At 48.7% G+C, this 17,295-nt stretch overlaps 1 protein-coding gene across 6 annotated transcripts in view; it reads left to right on the forward strand.

The window, feature by feature from the left end:
- The first annotated feature begins 7,243 nt into the window (after positions 1-7,243).
- CEMIP (cell migration inducing hyaluronidase 1) overlaps positions 7,244-17,295 on the forward strand; it is a 160,064-nt gene continuing 150,012 nt past the window's right edge. For 2 of the 6 annotated variants that reach the window (XM_059879303.1, XM_002696612.6), the window contains exon 1: positions 7,244-7,486. The gene's annotated coding sequence lies outside the window, so the exon portion shown is untranslated. Of the gene's footprint in view, positions 7,487-7,538; positions 8,485-8,792; positions 10,126-10,890; positions 11,080-17,295 lie in introns of those variants that run through there. The other 4 variants (XM_059879298.1, XM_059879301.1, XM_059879300.1 and 1 more) reach the window with 4 other exon arrangements.

Consider the following 17,295-nt stretch of genomic DNA (forward strand, 5'->3'; position numbering starts at 1 on the left):
GCCAGTGCAGGAGACACAGAGATATGGGTTCAGTCCCTGGGTCAGAAAGATCCCCTGAAGTAGGAAATGGCAACCCACTCCAGTATTCTTGCCTGGGAAAATTCCATGGACAGAGAAGCCTTGTGGACTACAGTCCATGGGGCTGAAAAAGTAGTACATGGTTGAGCAATTAAATGCCCACACACACTGTAGGTCCATGAATGAATGAAGCAGGACAAAGGCTAATAGAGTTTTGCCAAGAAAATGCACTGGTCATAACAAACACCCTCTTCCAAAAACACAAGAGAAGACTCTATACATGGACATCACCAGATGGTCAACACCAAAATCAGATTGATTATATTCTTTGCAGCCAAAGATGGAGAAGCTCTATACGGTCAGCAAAAACAAGACCAGGAGCTGACTGTGGCTCAGACCATGAACTCCTTATTGCCAAATTCAGACTTAAATTGAAGAAAGTAGGGGAAACCAATAGACCATTCAAGTATGACCTAAATCAAATCCCTTATTATTATACAGTGGAAGTGAGAAATAGATTTAAGGGCCTAGATCTGATAGAGTGCCTGATGAGCTATGGAATGAGGTTCGTGACATTGTACAGGAGACAGGGATCAAGACCATCCCCATGGAAAAGAAATGCAAAAAAGCAAAATGGCTGTCTGGGGAGGCCTTACAAATAGCTGTGAAAAGAAGAGAAGCGAAAAGCAAAGGAGAAAAGGAAAGATATACACATCTGAATGCAGAGTTCCAAAGAATAGCAAGAAGAGATAAGAAAGCCTTCTTCAGCGATCAATGCAAAGAAACAGAGGAAAACAGAATGGGAAAGACTAGAGATCTCTTCAAGAAAATTAGAGATACCAAAGGAACATTTCATGCAAAGATGGGCTCGATAAAGGACAGAAATGGTATGGACCTAACAGAAGCAGAAGATATTAAGAAGAGATGGCAAGAATACACAGAAGAACTGTACAAAAAAGATCTTCACGACCCAGATAATCACGATGGTGTGATCACTGACCTAGAGCCAGACATCCTGGAATGTGAAGTCAAGTGGGCCTTAGAAAGCATCACTACGAACAAAGCTAGTGGAGGTGATAGAATTCCAGTTGAGCTATTCCAAATCCTGAAAGATGATGCTGTGAAAGTGCTGCATTCAATATGCCAGCAAGTTTGGAAAACTCAGTAGTGGCCACAGGACTGGAAAAGGTCAGTTTTCATTCCAATCCCAAAGAAAGGCAATGCCAAAGAATGCTCAAACTACCACACAATTGCACTCATCTCACACACTAGTAAAGTAATGCTCAAAATTCTCCAAGCCAGGCTTCAGCAATATGTGAACCGTGATCTTCCAGATGTGCAAGCTGGTTTTAGAAAAGGCAGAGGAACCAGAGATCAAATTGCCAACATCCGCTGAATCATCGAAAAAGCAAGAGAGTTCCAGAAAAACATCTATTTCTGCTTTATTGACTATGCCAAAGCCTTTGTGTGGATCACAATAAACTGTGGAAAATTCTTAAAGAGATGGGAATACCAGACCACCTGATCTGCCTCTTGAGAAATTTGTATGCAGGTCAGGAAGCAACAGTTAGAACTGGCCATGAAACAACAGACTGGTTCCAAATAGGAAAAGGAGTACGTCAAGGCTGTATATTGTCACCCTGCTTATTTAACTTATATGCAGAGTACATCATGAGAAACGCTGGGCTGGAAGAAACACAAGCTGGAATCAAGATTGCCGGGAGAAATATCAATAACCTCAGATGTGCAGATGACACCACCCTTATGGCAGAAATTGAAGAGGAACTAAAAAGCCTCTTGATGTAGGTGAAAGTGGAGAGTGAAAAAGTTGGCTTACAGCTCAACATTCAGAAAACGAAGATCATGGCATCCGGTCCCATCACTTCATGGGAAATAGATGGGTAAACAGTGGAAACAGTGTCAGACTTTATTTTTCTGGGCTCCAAAATCACTGCAGATGTTGATTGCAGCCATGAAATTAAAAGACGCTTACTCCTTGGAGGGAAAGTTATGACCAACCTAGATAGCATATTCAAAAGCAGAGACATTACTTTGCCAACAAAGGTCCGTCTAGTCAAGGCTATGGTTTTTCCTGTGGTCATGTATGGATATGAGAGTTGGACTGTGAAGAAGGCTGAGTGCCAAAGAATTGATGCTTTTGAACTGTGGTGTTGGAGAAGACTCTAGAGAGTCCCTTGGACTGCAAGGAGATCCAACCAGTCCATTCTAAAGGACATCAGCCCTGGGATTTCTTTGGAAGGAATGATGCTAAAGCTGAAACGCCAGTACTTTGGCCACCTCATGCGAAGAGTTGACTCATTGGAAAAGACTCTGATGCTGGGAGGGATTGGGGGCAAGAGGAGAAGGGGACGACAGAGGGGCTATTCCAGTGATGCTGGATGGCATCACTGACTCGATGGATGTGAGTCTGGGTGAACTCCAGGTGTTGGTGATGGACAGGGAGGCCTGGCATGCTGCGATTCATGGGGTCGCAAAGAGTCAGACGCAACTGATCTGATCTGATCTGCTCCTTGTCTCCCGGGATATGTGACCTGGTGGAGAAAGATTTTGAGTTTAACATTGAACTACTTACTGAATATTTATTGGGTTGGCCAGAATGGGTTCCCAAACAAGCTTTATGGCCAACAGAGTACCACATGTACATATTTGCACATCTGTATATGTAACTTATCTATGGAAGAATACTTGGTTATATACTATGAGTTAACAGAGAAGATCTTTGAATAGAAGTGATAGTTTTTCTTTGGGCTTTTCTGTATTTTCTAAGATTTTTGTAATGTCTCAATTACACACATAATATTTACAGTTAGGTGATTTCTCCTTTGTTCAGTTTCTGAATTTTCAAAGTCTTTTTGTTTGCTATTTTACAAAGAATATATATGGTTTTTGCATCTAGGAAAAAGAACTAAGTGATACGAAAACATCATGTATACACATACAAGTTTATATGTATTTTTTAGACAGAGAAAAACACAGGAAAGCATGTTCTTTCTGTATGATAATGATGACATCGAAGAGGAAGACGTAGAAATCTATTTTCAGAGCTCCTAAGTGGTTGGCCAGTGTTCTAGAACTTCCCATCTCAAATTCCAGTGTGGACCTCCACTCACCAGAAAAACTGAGCACTTGTCCCTTCTCAGCTGGGCAACCTCATCCGCATCCAACAAAACAGGAACTGAGCAGTTAGAGTCCTGGAAATCTGGCCGCAGGGCCCAGGGCTGGGAATTTCCCCTTTTCCATAACAGCTTATGGAGAAGGAAATGACAACCCACTCCAGTATTCTTGCCTGGAGAATCCCAGGGACAGAGGAGCCTGGTGGGCTGCCGTCTATGGGGTCACACAGAGTCGGACACGACTGAAGCGAGTTATCAGTAGCAGCAGCGTGCCAGCTTCAGGCTCAGTGTCCAAGGGCGACCCCTGTTGGTGGAATTTAAAAATGCCCATTATTTGTGATAGCTGTTAGAGGAAATTCTAAAGTTAGGAAATCAACCCTGAATATTCGTTGGAAGGACTGTTGCTGAAGCTGAAGCTCCAATACTTTGGCCACCTGATGTGAAGAGCCAACTTACTGGAAAAGACCCTGATGCCGGGAAAGATTGAAGGCAATAGGAGAAGGGTGCAGCAGAGAACAAGATGATTGGATGGCATCACTGACTCAATGGATGTTAAGTCTGAGCAAATTCCAGGAGCTAGTGGAGGACAGGGGAGCCTGGCATGTTGCAGTCTGTGGGGTTGCAAAGAGTCAGACAAGACTGAGCGACTGAACAACAACAACAACAATTAAGACTGGTATCCCTGAGTGGGATTTTCTTGTGGGGTTTGCTGGAAGCCTTGAACGGACAGTACTCACTCCTTACCCCAGCTTCTTCCCAACTCTCCATGCCCCCCTGTTGCCCCAGATTTGTCCACTGTTTGCCTGGGAAAACCAGCAGTGGTGCTTGAAGGATGAAGCCACAGCTGTGGCCGGCTTTTAAATGTCACACAGGGAGGCTGCTTTTGCAGCAAGGACTACCTTTGCTGGCCAGAGAGTAGAGTGTGGTTACTCCTGCTCTAAGTGACAGAGTTAGATCCAGCCAGCTGACTGAAAATACCAGACTTGGGCAGCTTATGGGAGCAGCAAGCAGGCAGACCATTCTACTCTAAGGATGTGGTGGAGGGGGCTTCACCTCCTCTGAGAAAGGTAAGCTGGAGGCAGATGCACATGGAGGCACAGCAGGCTTTCTGGATGGAGTCATACCATTTAAGATTACTTCCTGGGGTTTCCCTGGTGGTCCAGTGGTTAAGACTACATGCTTCCAATGCAGGGGGTATGGGTTCAATCCCTGATCAGGGAACTAAGATCCCACATGCATCAAGGCCAAAAAAAAATTTTTTTTTCTTTTTAATAAATAAAAAAGATTATTTTCTTCCCTATCTGGAGATTTTGCTGGGGGATTCTGACACGAACCAGAAAACACAGCATGGCCTTTCTTGACCAGCTCCTGTGCCTGCATTTATAAGAACAAGACCTTGGATTGAGGAAAGTATGGGTAGTAATTATGTCAGAGTCATGCTGCCAACATTCATCCAAAAAAAGAACTGCCCACATACCCCGTCCATCACTGAGTGCTGAGTGGAAGTGCTGAATGGAGCTCTGGCTGGAGAATCTGGTTTAAGACACGCAGAGCCTGTTTGTAATTCATCAGCATCATTCTTTCCCCAGGGGCATCAGTCTGTGATAAAGAAAGCTGGACACCGAGGAATGTGCTGGGCATTTCTGGGCTTTGAGAAAACATGACTAAGCACTTCTCAGAGCCCATCAGCAGACAGGAATCCTCCTTTACTGGCTTCATCTCTCAGAGGCCTGTGATACAGGCGTCTCACCAGAGACCTCGTGTCATGCAGGTCTCCAATCTACTCTCTCCTGATAGGGCGGGGTGGGGGAGGGGGCGGGCGGCGGGGAGCCTGCTTATCACTCTCACTGCTTTAAGCAAGGCTGATTCAAGGTTGGTCCAAGGTCTCCATTTGGACTAAATGCTCAGCATTCTCCAAATGCCTGGTGTCTAGGGGATTTTATTAAGAAAGAAAAGAAATCAGGAATTAAGGAAGGGATGCGGGGGCCCTTGGGTACATTCTATCTAAATTTGCTAGAAAGGAAAGGCTGGGTGGGGGAGAGGCGGGGAGGGGAGAACCTGCCATAGTACCCAGCCTGCTACCTGTCAAGAAAGGCTGAGAATCCTGGTAAGGGACCTAGGGGTGATCAAGATCAGTTTTCTGAGAAAGGTCTGGAGAGGCAAGGCATTGCTTCCCTAGTTTAGTCAGGTAATTAAGGCTTCTGTCCCAGTGCAGAAAACACAGACACAGAGTCCAGCAGCTTCTGTCTGACTTCAAAGTCTAGACATGGATTCACAGTGCGATGTGTGCTGCCTAGAATGAGAACCGTACCTGCAGAGTCAGTTTTCACTTGCGCTGGAAGGGAAGGGAGAAAGGACTAGCTATTCTAGGAGGATTCCAGTCCACCAGGTGAGTGACTGAGCTGTAAGCTCCAGGAAAGTGGAAGAGGTACAGCAAACAGAGAAGGAGAATGGATGACTCCAAACCACAAAGCAAGTTAGTGGCTGAGTTGGGAGAAGATGCCAGGTGCCCCAGGGCCCTGTTATGGGCTCTTTCCACTAGGACTGTTTCTTCCAGCAGGGAAATATCTAGACCAGTTGTGCCTTTTGATCTGACCCTGGAGGGCCTCAGTGTGTCCAGTCAAAGGTAAAGAGCTCTCCCCCACATACAGGGAGGAGTCTAACTTACTGAAGACCTGCTGTGAACTAGGTACCTGCACTACTGTGCCCTCACATCCTACAAGTTGGTAAGGAAGCAACACCTTTTCCTGATAAGGAAACTGAGGCCCTGGAAGGTTAAGATCCCTGTGAACGTGAAAGTGTTATTCTCTCAGTCGTGTCTGACTCTTTGCAACCTCATGGGCTGTAGCCCACCAGGCTCCTCTTTCCATGGGATTCTTTTGGCAAGAGAACTAGAGTGGGTTGCCATTCCCTTCACCAAGGGATCTTCCTGACCCAGGGATGGAACCCAGGTCTCCCGCATTGCAGGCAGATTCTTTACCGTCTGAGCCACCAGGGAGTGATAAGATCCCCATCCGCAGTCACATACCTAGCGTGTCTGACTCTGGTTTCAAACCAAGATCTCTTTGACAGAAAAGCCCACGGGTCTTCCACTCGGAGCAACTGCTTAATCTTATGCTAGGATCTCTTTCTAAAGCCACCCTCTCCTTACCAAAGGCAAGCTTGTGTGCCCAACACACAGTGAGGCCAAGCAAACCGAAATGTCGGAATTTGGTGCAAAAAAAGTCTATTGCAGGACCTCAAAACCTGGAACTCCGGGAAGAGTTTCAGCAAAGCATTTTTAAAGGCAAGGTGAGGGACAGGACAAGGTTGGTGGTTGCAAATGTCTTGGTGCAGTAATCTTTGTCCACTGAAATCGGGTCACAGTGTTCCTATAAACCTCCAACAAGACAAATGTTACTCTCTGTTCTGAAACTTTTTCTCTCTCTATGCAAGAACAAGTGTTATCCTCAAAGGTCAGAGCCTTGAGAATGGGCTATCCTTTATATTCCAGGCTACAGGCAACACTGTTAAAGTAATAGAATACAAAGGTTAAAGCAAAAGATACACATCTAATACTGATTCAGATTTCTTCTTCCCTATTACACCCTGATAAGATTAGGGAAAAAAAAATATTCTGAGACTTAATAACCCTGAACCTCATCTCTCCGCGATTCTGTGCTAGGTGCTAGGCTTTCTCCGAGAGAGCCTCTCCCCTCGCTGGTTTGGAGCGGGGATTCAGGCTTACGCACCACGACCCCAAGCCCTCCGAGCGCAAAGAGGCTCTCCGCTGCTAGCCGCGGCTGCTCCTCTCGTGTCCTGGGCTCCAGCGCCCTCACCTGGCTGCTTCCGCCGCCGCCGGCGGACTCCGCGCGCCCGGGTTCCCCCAGGCTCCGCGGGCTCGGGTCTGCGTCTCCCAGAGCGGCCGCCAGAGCCCGCCCGGGTCCGGCCGGGGCCCGGGGCCCCCGCCCGACTTGGGCAAGGGGGAGGCGAGCTTCAGCGGGGGGCGGGTCGGTGGCGCGCGGGCGTCAGGGGCCCCGGGGAGGAGCCAGCCTGGCGCAGCCGGCTGAAGAGCAGGCAGCACTCTATAAAAGCCGCCGCTCTGGCGGGCGGCCGGGGAGCGCGGGCGAGCGCAGCGCGGTGCACCCCGGCTGATCCTGGAGAGGGCCAGCGGCGCGCGGAGCCGGCGGAGCTGAGCGCGGTCAGGGGCTGAACCCCGCTTTCCCGGACGAACTACCACTCGGCTTGCCCGAGTCCCGGGACATAACCGGGCCGGTCAGTGTGCCACCCGACCGCTCTGACCGCAGCGCCTCTGGCCCGCGAGGCGTGAGAGTGTCTCGGCTACCGACCCAGAGGTAAGCGGGCCGGCTCGGCGCGCCGGGGCTGTGTGGACTGCTCAGCCTCAGAGGGGAGGGGAGATGGGGGGTTCGGCGCCTCCACCGGTGTTAGGGAAAACGCACCGCGTCATGGGCTTGTCTGTCCAGTCTGTGCTGTGCTGTCTGTCTGTCCACGTGTCTGTTGATGGGCACACGTCTGCTGTGGGATTTCTCTGAGGTCGTGTGAGACTTTGCAAGGGGCAGGTGCCGGGGGGGGGGGCGCCAGTGTCCTCGGAGCGCATCCGGCGGGGAGCAGGTCCCCGTTTTCTGTAGAGTTCCCCCGTTCTGAATGTCTCCGGGGAGATACTTGCGCCCCGAAGTGTCTCGTCGAGGAGTGACTGCTCCGAGGGTCAGATCGCGGAGTCCAGCTCACAGGGAGCCGGCTCACACCGTGCACTAGTGAGCGCGCACCTGGCAACAGGTCTGCGCCCTGCTGCTCGGCTTTGAGCACCATCTTCCTTCTCGTTTCCCCTCCGCCTCCTGCTGCCTCCCCGCGCGCGCTCTCCCCGACGGCGTGAGGCACCCAGCATCGCTCTGGCACACGACGGGTGGAGGTTAATTGAATGTTAGATGACAGGAGAACCCCTACTGGTGTCTAGACTACGACGCTCAACCTGGCATCGCTACAAGAGGGTTCGGCAGTCCCTGGCGAGGAATGTCAGCTCCAAGAAAGGTCAAATAAGGTTGGGAATAAAGACAGGGACCTGGCGGAGCCCAGGCCAGGGCCGTGGCCAGGTCTCCAGCTCGCCACTCTGGGAACCAGGGCCAGAGACACTCTGGAGTGAAGCCGGCGGGACGCATGTGCTCTTGAGAAAGGAGCTCAGTGCGCCGAGGTCCTCCGCCGCAGACTCGCTGTCCGCGCTCTCAAGACCGCCGCGGTTCCCCAAGGGTCCAACACTACTGCCGTCCCAGGCGCGCCGCCAGGAGCCGGGTTTGAGGTCCTGAGTCCTGCTTCGTGCAGCCAAGGCTGCCCACAGGTGAGAAAACCCTTTTAAAACTGAACTTTTGATGTGTGAGCCAGTGCCTGGCTGCAGGCTGGGAGCGAGTCTGTCTCTCCATTCCGGCGGTCTGGAGCGTGATCCCGGGCGCGCCCGGGGGCGGGAGCCGGCGGCTCTGCGTGCCCAGGCGCGGCGCCACCATGGACAGCTCCCAGCCGCTTCCTCCACTCCCGGTCGGTGGCCCTGGGTCTCCGGGGAAGTGGCGCGGCTTTCCTTCCAGACTCGGAGAGTAGGGGTACAGGGCAGGTGAAGAAGGGCCGATGGTCTGCGGGAGCCCTCGGGATCCCGTCCCGAGGCGACGTGAGCCACTCAGGAGGATAAAGGAAGCCTGGGTGGTTTGTGACCCGCTCCGAGATCGCCCTGAAGCTGAGCTCTTACCCGACTTTCAGTGTGGTGTCGTGGGGGGCTTCTCTGCAGCACCACGGGGCCCTCCGAGGTGTTGTAATTGTGCAACGCACGCTGAGACAGTGAGATGGTGCCAGACCTAATTAGAGACCACCCCCCCCCCAAACTGTTTTAGGCGTTTGACATAGGATCATATTCCGCATTATTAAATTCTTTAGTAAATACGGTACCGGAAGGCGATACTAGTTTCACAGTTACAGGGACAGAATGGAGAAAAAGCAGATAGATCACGTTTACAGAGAATGAGTTTGGATGCTTTTGCAAAAGCAGCTGTGCTGTTTTCCGAGCCCAATCGCTTCCTCCCAGGCGCATAACACTCTTAAAGAGGCTTCCATTGGTTCCTCTTTAGCCCAGTAGAGCATTTTGCAAGTTGGCTGCCTGGAAACAGGCTGCAGAGAACCTGTAGGAGTTAATCTGGGCAAATTAAACATCTCCGTTCTCTGATAAGAAATGACATTGGCTGAGGCTCTTCTTTTTGTAATTTTTCAGCTATGTAGAAGATGTAGCTTCCTTCATCTTAACATCGCCAGAAACTCAGAAGATCTGCTTCTGTTTGTGTCTGGTAGAAGGCCTATAGAGAGTAAAAACACTCAAGCATCTTTATTCATTTTTGAAGACAGCTTGTGTGACTTTTCAAAAGTTGCTTAAACTCTGTCTATTTCCCCAATATGGAAACCGGGGACAACACAACCAACCTTGCAGAGTTGCCAGTGAGAATTAAGTAGTAAAATGTAAAGCACTTATATCCATGCTAAACACAAAGAAAGCTCTTAAAATGGTAGTGATTATAAGTATATTTTACTTTTTTTTTTTTGCCATGCCACTCAGCATGCAGGATCCTAGCTCCCCAACCAGGGATCAAACCCATGCCCCTGCATTGGGTGCTCAAACTCTCAACCCCTGGATCACCAGGGAAGTTCCCAGAGGTATATTTTAAAGTCGGTTGTGCACTGCTTTTGGATTACATTCACCAGCCCTCTGCTGTCTCTCCTAACCTAGTGATTGTTTGATAGGGACTCCAGCTCCACTTTATATTCATGTTCGAGAACTTGTCGATAGAAATGATGAAAGTGCTGAAGTTGATTACAGTGTTGGAAAAAACAAAAGCAACAACAACAACAAAAAACCCTAACGTGTTCACCAAAGATCAGTGGAAGAATGTTTGCATGAAACAAATCAGTTGCCTGTTTTCCCCACCTGTGCCACTTGGAGAAAGTAAGTCATTTTCAAAATGTTATCACAGCCCTCTGGTTGAGATGATCTATTCTTCCTGATCCTTCTCTCAGAGGAATTCAGGATCTTCTGAGGGAACTCCTTGTCCTCTTGGAGGTGAGGTTCCCTTGGGTATTGATGGGAAGTGCCCACTGCAGCCCCATTTCTTGATTCCTGGAGGATGAAGTGTGGGGTCGATGTACTAGGGCAGCATATGGTCTAGGAGACCCCTGAATGGTTGCTCCTAGTCAGGAGGCACGTGCCCTTGTGTTTGAACCTTGCTTGACTGTGAGACCTGGACCAAAACACTACCATACTCTGCCTGGAGCATTGCCACTTAGGTGGTCACAGATAGATCTGAAGATTTCCTCCAGCTCTGTCTTTGAGGTTCTGTCTGGTGTGCTCAATCATGTCTAATTCTTTGCAACCCTGTGGACTATAGCCCTCCAGGCTCCTCTGTCCATAGGATTCTTCAGGCAAGAATACTGGAGTGGGTTGCCATGCCCTCCTCCAGGGGATCTTCCTGACCCAGAGCTCAAACCCTCATCTCCTGCATTGGCAGACGGATTATTTACCACTGAGTCAAGTTGAATATGTGACATCATGCAGAAGTTTGGATAATGGAGTTGTACTGAGTCCAATCTCACAGTTAGATTTTTTTTTCCTACAAAAAGTATGGGTGTACATGTGGGTGTCTGTGTGTGTTTCCACCAGTTTTACATTCTGATGCTCTTAGATTTTCCATATATATATATATTTTTTCCTTAGTAGATCAAAGTCATCTCAGCTCCCTCCATCTGGAAGGAGTGGAACTGATGGATGCAGTCCACGGATTCTGGGAATCTTTCGTCTATCTGGTGATGTGAATGATGACGTGGGCCCTGGCTGAACTTGAAATCATGATTCTCTTCTCTGGACTCCTGTATTGTTCCAGTTTCCAGCACACAAGACTTACTGGTAGGAAAACTATCTAACTACAGAATCCTTTTGGAGTAGAGGGCCAAAGAAGGGGAGGGACTGGTGTGAGAGACAGAAAGAGGCTTTTCCTGGATCCTGTAGTATTCTGTCTGCTGCAGCAGCTTCTGAGTGGCTGGGACAGACAGATGAAATAGCAAGTGTGGCATTAAGTGGGGATGGCTGGTGGGCTGATGGGGGTGACTCTCAGCATCTTTTGAGGCCTGCTGCTTAAGTGACCCCCTTTTAATACCTCATGTGGTATTGATGGAGCAGCACAGTTTGATAAACACATTTTGCATTTATAGTTATAACTCAAAAGATAAATACAAGCATGTTGATTTCTAAAAGAAACAAAGTTATGTTTATGGGTCAAATCCACAAGACCTCATATCCATGATCAGTCTAGGTAACATCTCTCTCTTTTTTAAAGTTTTTAATTAAATAATTTGACCATACTGGGTCCTATTGAATGGGCGTGAGTTTGAGCAAACTCCAGGAGATAGTAAAGGGCAGGAAAGCCTGGTATGCTTTAGTCCATGGAGTCGCAAAGAATTGGACACGACTGAGCCACTGAACAACAACAAGCCTGGGTCCTAGTCGAAGCATGCAAGATCTTTAGTTGTAGCATTTAAACTCTTAGTTTCAGTGTGTGGGATTTAGTTCCCTGGCTAGGGATCGAACCTGGGCTCCCTGCTTTGGAAGCTTGGAGTCTTAGCCACTGGACCACCAGAAATCCCTACATCTCTCTTTCCACATGATGGCAAATACCAAAATGGTTCATCTCCTCCAGATATTGCATCAGTTGTCTCCTTTTGCTGCATTTTTGATCATTATATGGAAGCAACTCAGTTCTTTTCAACAGGGAACAGGAAGTGGTTACATTCTTACTCTCCTGTGTCTGGTTAGGTTAGTAGGAGATTAGGATGGTAATGGGTCTAGGCAGAGACTGAGTTCCTTTTTACTGTTTTGCCGGCTGATCAGCTGGGCCCAGAGCCTCCTTTCCCAAGAGCATGGCAAATGGACATTTTGGTAAATTGGACAGAATTGTGGTGCCTGTTGGGCTTCTCTGGTGGCTCAGCTGGTAAGAACCCGCCTGCCAATGCAGGAGACCCAAGAGACTGGGGTTCAATCCCTGGGTGGGGAAGATCACCTGGAGAAGGAAATGGCAACACGCTCCAGTTTTGTTTATTATTCTTAATTTACTTATTTTTATTTGGAGAATAATTGATTTACAATATTGTGGTGTTGTTTTTTTGCCATACATCAACATAGATCAGCCATAGATATGTATATGTCCCCTCCCTCTTGAACCTCTTTCCCACTTCCCACTCAAGTATTTTTGCCTGGGAAATTGCATGGACAGAGGAGTGTGTTGAGCTAGTGCATGGGGTTGCAAGTTCAGATACCACTGAGCACGCACGCGCACACCTGGTACATTATCACAGTGAGTCTTATTAACATCTGCACTTCCAGGGGCTCTCCTAGCCTCTCTGGGAGGTTCCCTATCCTCTTTCCGCTCTCTGCTTTGGTACCAGGCTTCATTCAGACTTGGCTCTTTGGAAGAGAGGCTGCCTGCAGAGAAATGTCATCAAATATACATTTGCTTTCTGCTTTGTACCCTCGGTGCCAGGAAACTCACTTCCCCACCCCAAGGGAGAGAAGCTGTGACTCTCCCCTCCTATGTTACCTTCCAGGGCCCCTCTCTAGGCTCAGTTTGGCTCCAAGCATCTGAGTCCACCTCTCCCTTCCCATCCCTTGCAGGTGAGGGAGCGAGGTTTGTGTGTGGCGGAGCCCAGGCAGCCACCTCCCCCACCTACACTCACTCAGAACAGGTTTCCGCTCTCCAGCTCCGGACAGTCTGGCTCCTCATGTGGGGAAATTGCTGAGGCATTATCTGAATCTTTCACAAGGACAGCCACATGATAGATATAACTTGGGTTTAAAGTGCTTTGACCAGACAACAGCTTTTGCAAACCCTAAGAATTTCTTTCCTTCAGCTGTCCACAGAAGAGCTTAGCCATTAGGCATTTTCTGTCACAGGGAAGGCCCATCTAGAAAAGGGTCCTTCTGGCATGCAAAGTATTTGTGCTAGACTATTGCCTCTCTTGTCTCTATTCATCATGGGGGGGAGGGCGCGGTGTGGGGCAGGGGGGTGCTGACTTCTCCAGGAGCCTACTATAATATGTGGCCTTTTCTGGGATCAGGAGTTCATGCTGGTGGCCTGAGACTTTATGGCTATGAGGACAGACCCAGCCCGTGGGGCTTCCTAGGTAGCACTAGTGGTAAAGAACCTGCCTGCCAGTGCAGGATACTTAAGAGACCTGGGTTCAATCCCTATGTTGGGAAGATCCCCTGGAGGAGGAAACGACAACCCACTCCAGTATTCTTGCCTGGAGAATCCTCACGGACAGAGGAGCCTGGTGGGCTACAGTCCATAGGATTGTGAAGAATTGGACACGACTGAAGCAACCTAGCTCAACATGTGGAACCAAGGAAGGTACCATGGCAGAGTTTTTTAGACTCGAACGTGCAAGCAAGTCACTGGGGCGCTAGTAAAAATGCAAATTCTGATCAGACAGATCTGGGGGGTGGGGCCAGCATCTGCATTTCTGACAAGCTCCCAGGTGATGCTGCTGGTCCACGAGCTTTCTTTGGGTCACCAGGGCCTACATCATTGCTGGCATTTTGTGACACTAATACGACTTTTTTTTTTTTTAAGGTCTTCATACTTAAAAAAAAATGTATTTATTTATTCATTGGCTGTGTTGGGTCTTTGTTGCTGCTCAGGCTCTTCTGTAGTTGTGGTGTATGGCCATCTCATTGCAGTGATTTCTCTTGTTGCAGCTCATAGGCTCTAGAGCGCAGGCTCAGTAGTTATGGTACATGGGCTTAGCTGCTCCAGGCATGTGGGATCTTCCTGGATCAGGGATCGAATGTGCATCTCCTGCAATGACAGGCAGATTCATTACCACTGAGCCACCGGGGAAGCCCTAACTCAACTCGTTTTGGTGTAGTTAGAGTCCATTTCTGATGTCCAAGTAGATGGGGCCCAGCTGGCCGGTGTCCTTCTAATGACCTGCTAACGACCCTTCAAATTCTTGGAGATAATTATTGTCACTCCTAAGCTGTCTTATCAGTAGACTAAATATCTTGAACCCCTTTGAGTTTCCCCTTTTCCCGGTCATAATAAATTTTCCAAAGCTCCCTGGGCCAAGTTACTTTTAAGTGCAAGACCATTGTGAAAATGGCAATTTATCTTTGCCTGGCAGAGGCATTTGAGTGTAATTTTGGTGGTATTAAGAGATCACTTGGGGAATTTCATCTCAGTCCTCTTCCAGACACTGAGAATGCGTGTTTACATTTCAACAACTTTATTTGACTCTGAAGACACAACTGGTTTTTTTTTTTTGGAACCTGAAAATGAAATTTAGGCTCAATGATCTTCCTCAACTGCCCTCCCTATGGCATTACTGTGGGGATGAACTGGCCATCGGAGATGCCCCCTGCAGCCCAAGATGCAGGTATGCAACTGCATTTAGTCGCCACTGATGCATCCGGGAGCAGGGAAGAAATTGACTACTGGTTTGAGCATCTTCTAAGGGGAGACCCTGTGTTAGCCATGAAGGAGGCATAGTTGAATAAGTGATCTCTGTCCTCCAGAGCTAACAGTCCCATGAAGGGGTTGTTGTTGTTTAGTCACTCAATCGTGTCCAGCTCTTTGTGGGCCCATGGACTGTAGCCTGCCAGGCTCCTCTGTCCATGGGATTCTCCAGGCAAGAATACTGGAGTGTGTTGCCATTTCCTTCTCCAGGGGATCTTCCTGGACCAGAAATCAAACTCGTATCTCCTGCATTGGCAGGCAGATTCTTCACCACTGAGCCACCAGGGAAGCCCCCACATGGAGAAGCAAACATCCAAATCAGCGGTTGCCATGCAGTGTGACCAGGGCTAGGACAGATGGGTCAGGAGGTGTGGTGGGCAGAGGGCCTGCTTGGGGGCAGGCAAAGCCAGGGGTCATCCCTTGAGAAGCTCCCCTGAGAAGTGGCATGAGAAGAGGTGCATCTAGAAGGATTAGCAGGAGTTTACAGGGCTTTTCTGGGGCTTCTCAGATGGCTCCGTGGTAAAGAATCCACCTGCCAATGCAGGAGATGCAGGTTTGATCTCTAGGTTGGGAAGATCCCCTGGAGAAGGAAATGGCAACCAGCTCCAGTATTCTTGCCTGGCAAATCCCACAGATAGAGGAGCCTGATGAGCTACAGTCCATGGGGCCACAAAAGAGTTGGACACAGCTGAGCAACTGAGCACACACAGAGGAATTTTCTGGTGAGGCAAATGTGGAGAGTAGAGTTCAGAAGGCATTCTATGCAGAGAGGAGGCCATGCAGAAAAATCCAGAAGCACAGTCAGTTCAGTTCAGTCACTCACTTGTGTCTGACTCTTTGCGACTCCATGGACTGCAGCATGCCATGCGGGAAAATGCGGAGGCCATGCAGAAAAATCCAGAAGCACAGACAGGCCTAAACATTTCATTTCTTGCAACCCTTCAGTTGCATGAAGTTCTGTAGCTGCCTCAGGTGCATGAACTCTCTAAAGCTGAAGAGAGAGAACATCCCTCTGGGCAACTGTAGGTCTCTGGAGCCTTTGTCTCTCGGGTCAGTGGTTTAAAACTACTTTAACCATAAATTTTTTTTTTCTACAAAATCTTACTAAATCCAGTTTACAAACCAGAGAAAACGTGGCTGTGGCTGTGAGGGTTTGGGTTTTGTCTTGTGGCCTCTAAAGAATTCCACAGAACTGTAGGGGTTCCATGGAGCATGGTTTGGAAACCTCTGTCCTGGAGAATTTTTTATTGCTTTTGGCAGCCCTATGAAGAGTGTTATCTTAGTTTTATTGTGATTGGTCTTGCTGTGCTTCTTGACATTCTGGATGCCTTGCTGGTTGTTGTGTCAATAGTTGTCAGTGGAAGGAAACCAGAATTGTCCTGTGTGACACTGACAAATGTGGGGCACACGGGCTCCCCGTGAGAAAGGGAGTGTGGCAGGTGCTGGCTCAGAAGTCTCCAGCAGTAGCTGTCCACCGGGGGAAGCAAAGAGAGCAGTGAGCTTCTTGCAGAAATGGGCTTTTTTACTTGCAACCTTGTCTAACTGTCCAAGACTTTTCAGATTCTAAAAAAGTTGGCAAGGGAAAAAAATAAAAGCATATTTCTGGGTATAAGACTCAACAAATTCTACCGAGGCTCTCGCATCTCTTTTCATCTGTGTAAACTAGCCAAATGTAAAATTTAAAGGCAGGATGTTTTTGAGAGTGAATTTTGAAAAGGGACTGTTAAGCCAGAAGCTTAAGAATAGAAAAGTTCCACTGGCCCAGGGTGAGGCGGAAGGTTCCAGTTCAAGCTGGAGCTCCTGTGTGTGTCTTACAAAGCTCTCTCAAAGGAGAAAATTGATGCTCTAAATGGAACAATGCCCGAAGGGAGCCCCACCCCTCACTGATGGATGGTCCTTGTCCTTAGAAAGGGATCTGAAGAACTCCCTGTATGCACTGTGTGGGCGTGCATGCTAAGTCACTTCAGTCGTGTCCGATTCTTTGTGACCCTGTGGACTGTAGCCCACCAGGCTCCTCTGTCCATGGGATTCTCCAAGCAAGAATACTGGAGTGGGTTGCCATTTCCTTCTCCAGGGGCTCTTCCTGACTTGGGGATCGAACCCCTGTCTCATGTCTCCTGTGTTGGCAGGTGGATTCTATATTAGTAGCACCACCTAGACACAGAGCAAGCTCTAAAAGCATCATCATGTGACTGATTTAAGGTGACGAATGTGAGGTATGCTCAGTCTAGAGAGCACTACTGGGTACTTGAGAAACCCTGAGGGAGGGAAGGGACAGCGAGGGTTCCTTTCAGGATATACACGTGCTGTTGCCTGGGGCTGTGTCTGCTGCCAGACCAACAACCCACTGAACTAGGCAGTGTCAAGAAAGAGCTGGTGATCAGCAGCCTCTCTATCCAGATGGCCTTGTGTCCAAGGGTCTTGACATCAGTGCCCATTGCTTTGGAAACTGGTCCACCAGGAACTATAGGATTGACTCCCAAACTGTGAGGATTCAGCTTCCTCTTGCTTCCTAGGGCTGGCCTTACACAGGCTCTTAGGTTGCCCTGAGTTGTCAGGCCAGGTGACCAATGACACTGGCTTCCTAGATCCCACAGGACTGTCTGATGGATGGC

Source organism: Bos taurus, chromosome 21 (genome assembly GCF_002263795.3).
Source record: "Bos taurus isolate L1 Dominette 01449 registration number 42190680 breed Hereford chromosome 21, ARS-UCD2.0, whole genome shotgun sequence".
Taxonomy (NCBI): domain Eukaryota; kingdom Metazoa; phylum Chordata; class Mammalia; order Artiodactyla; family Bovidae; genus Bos; species Bos taurus.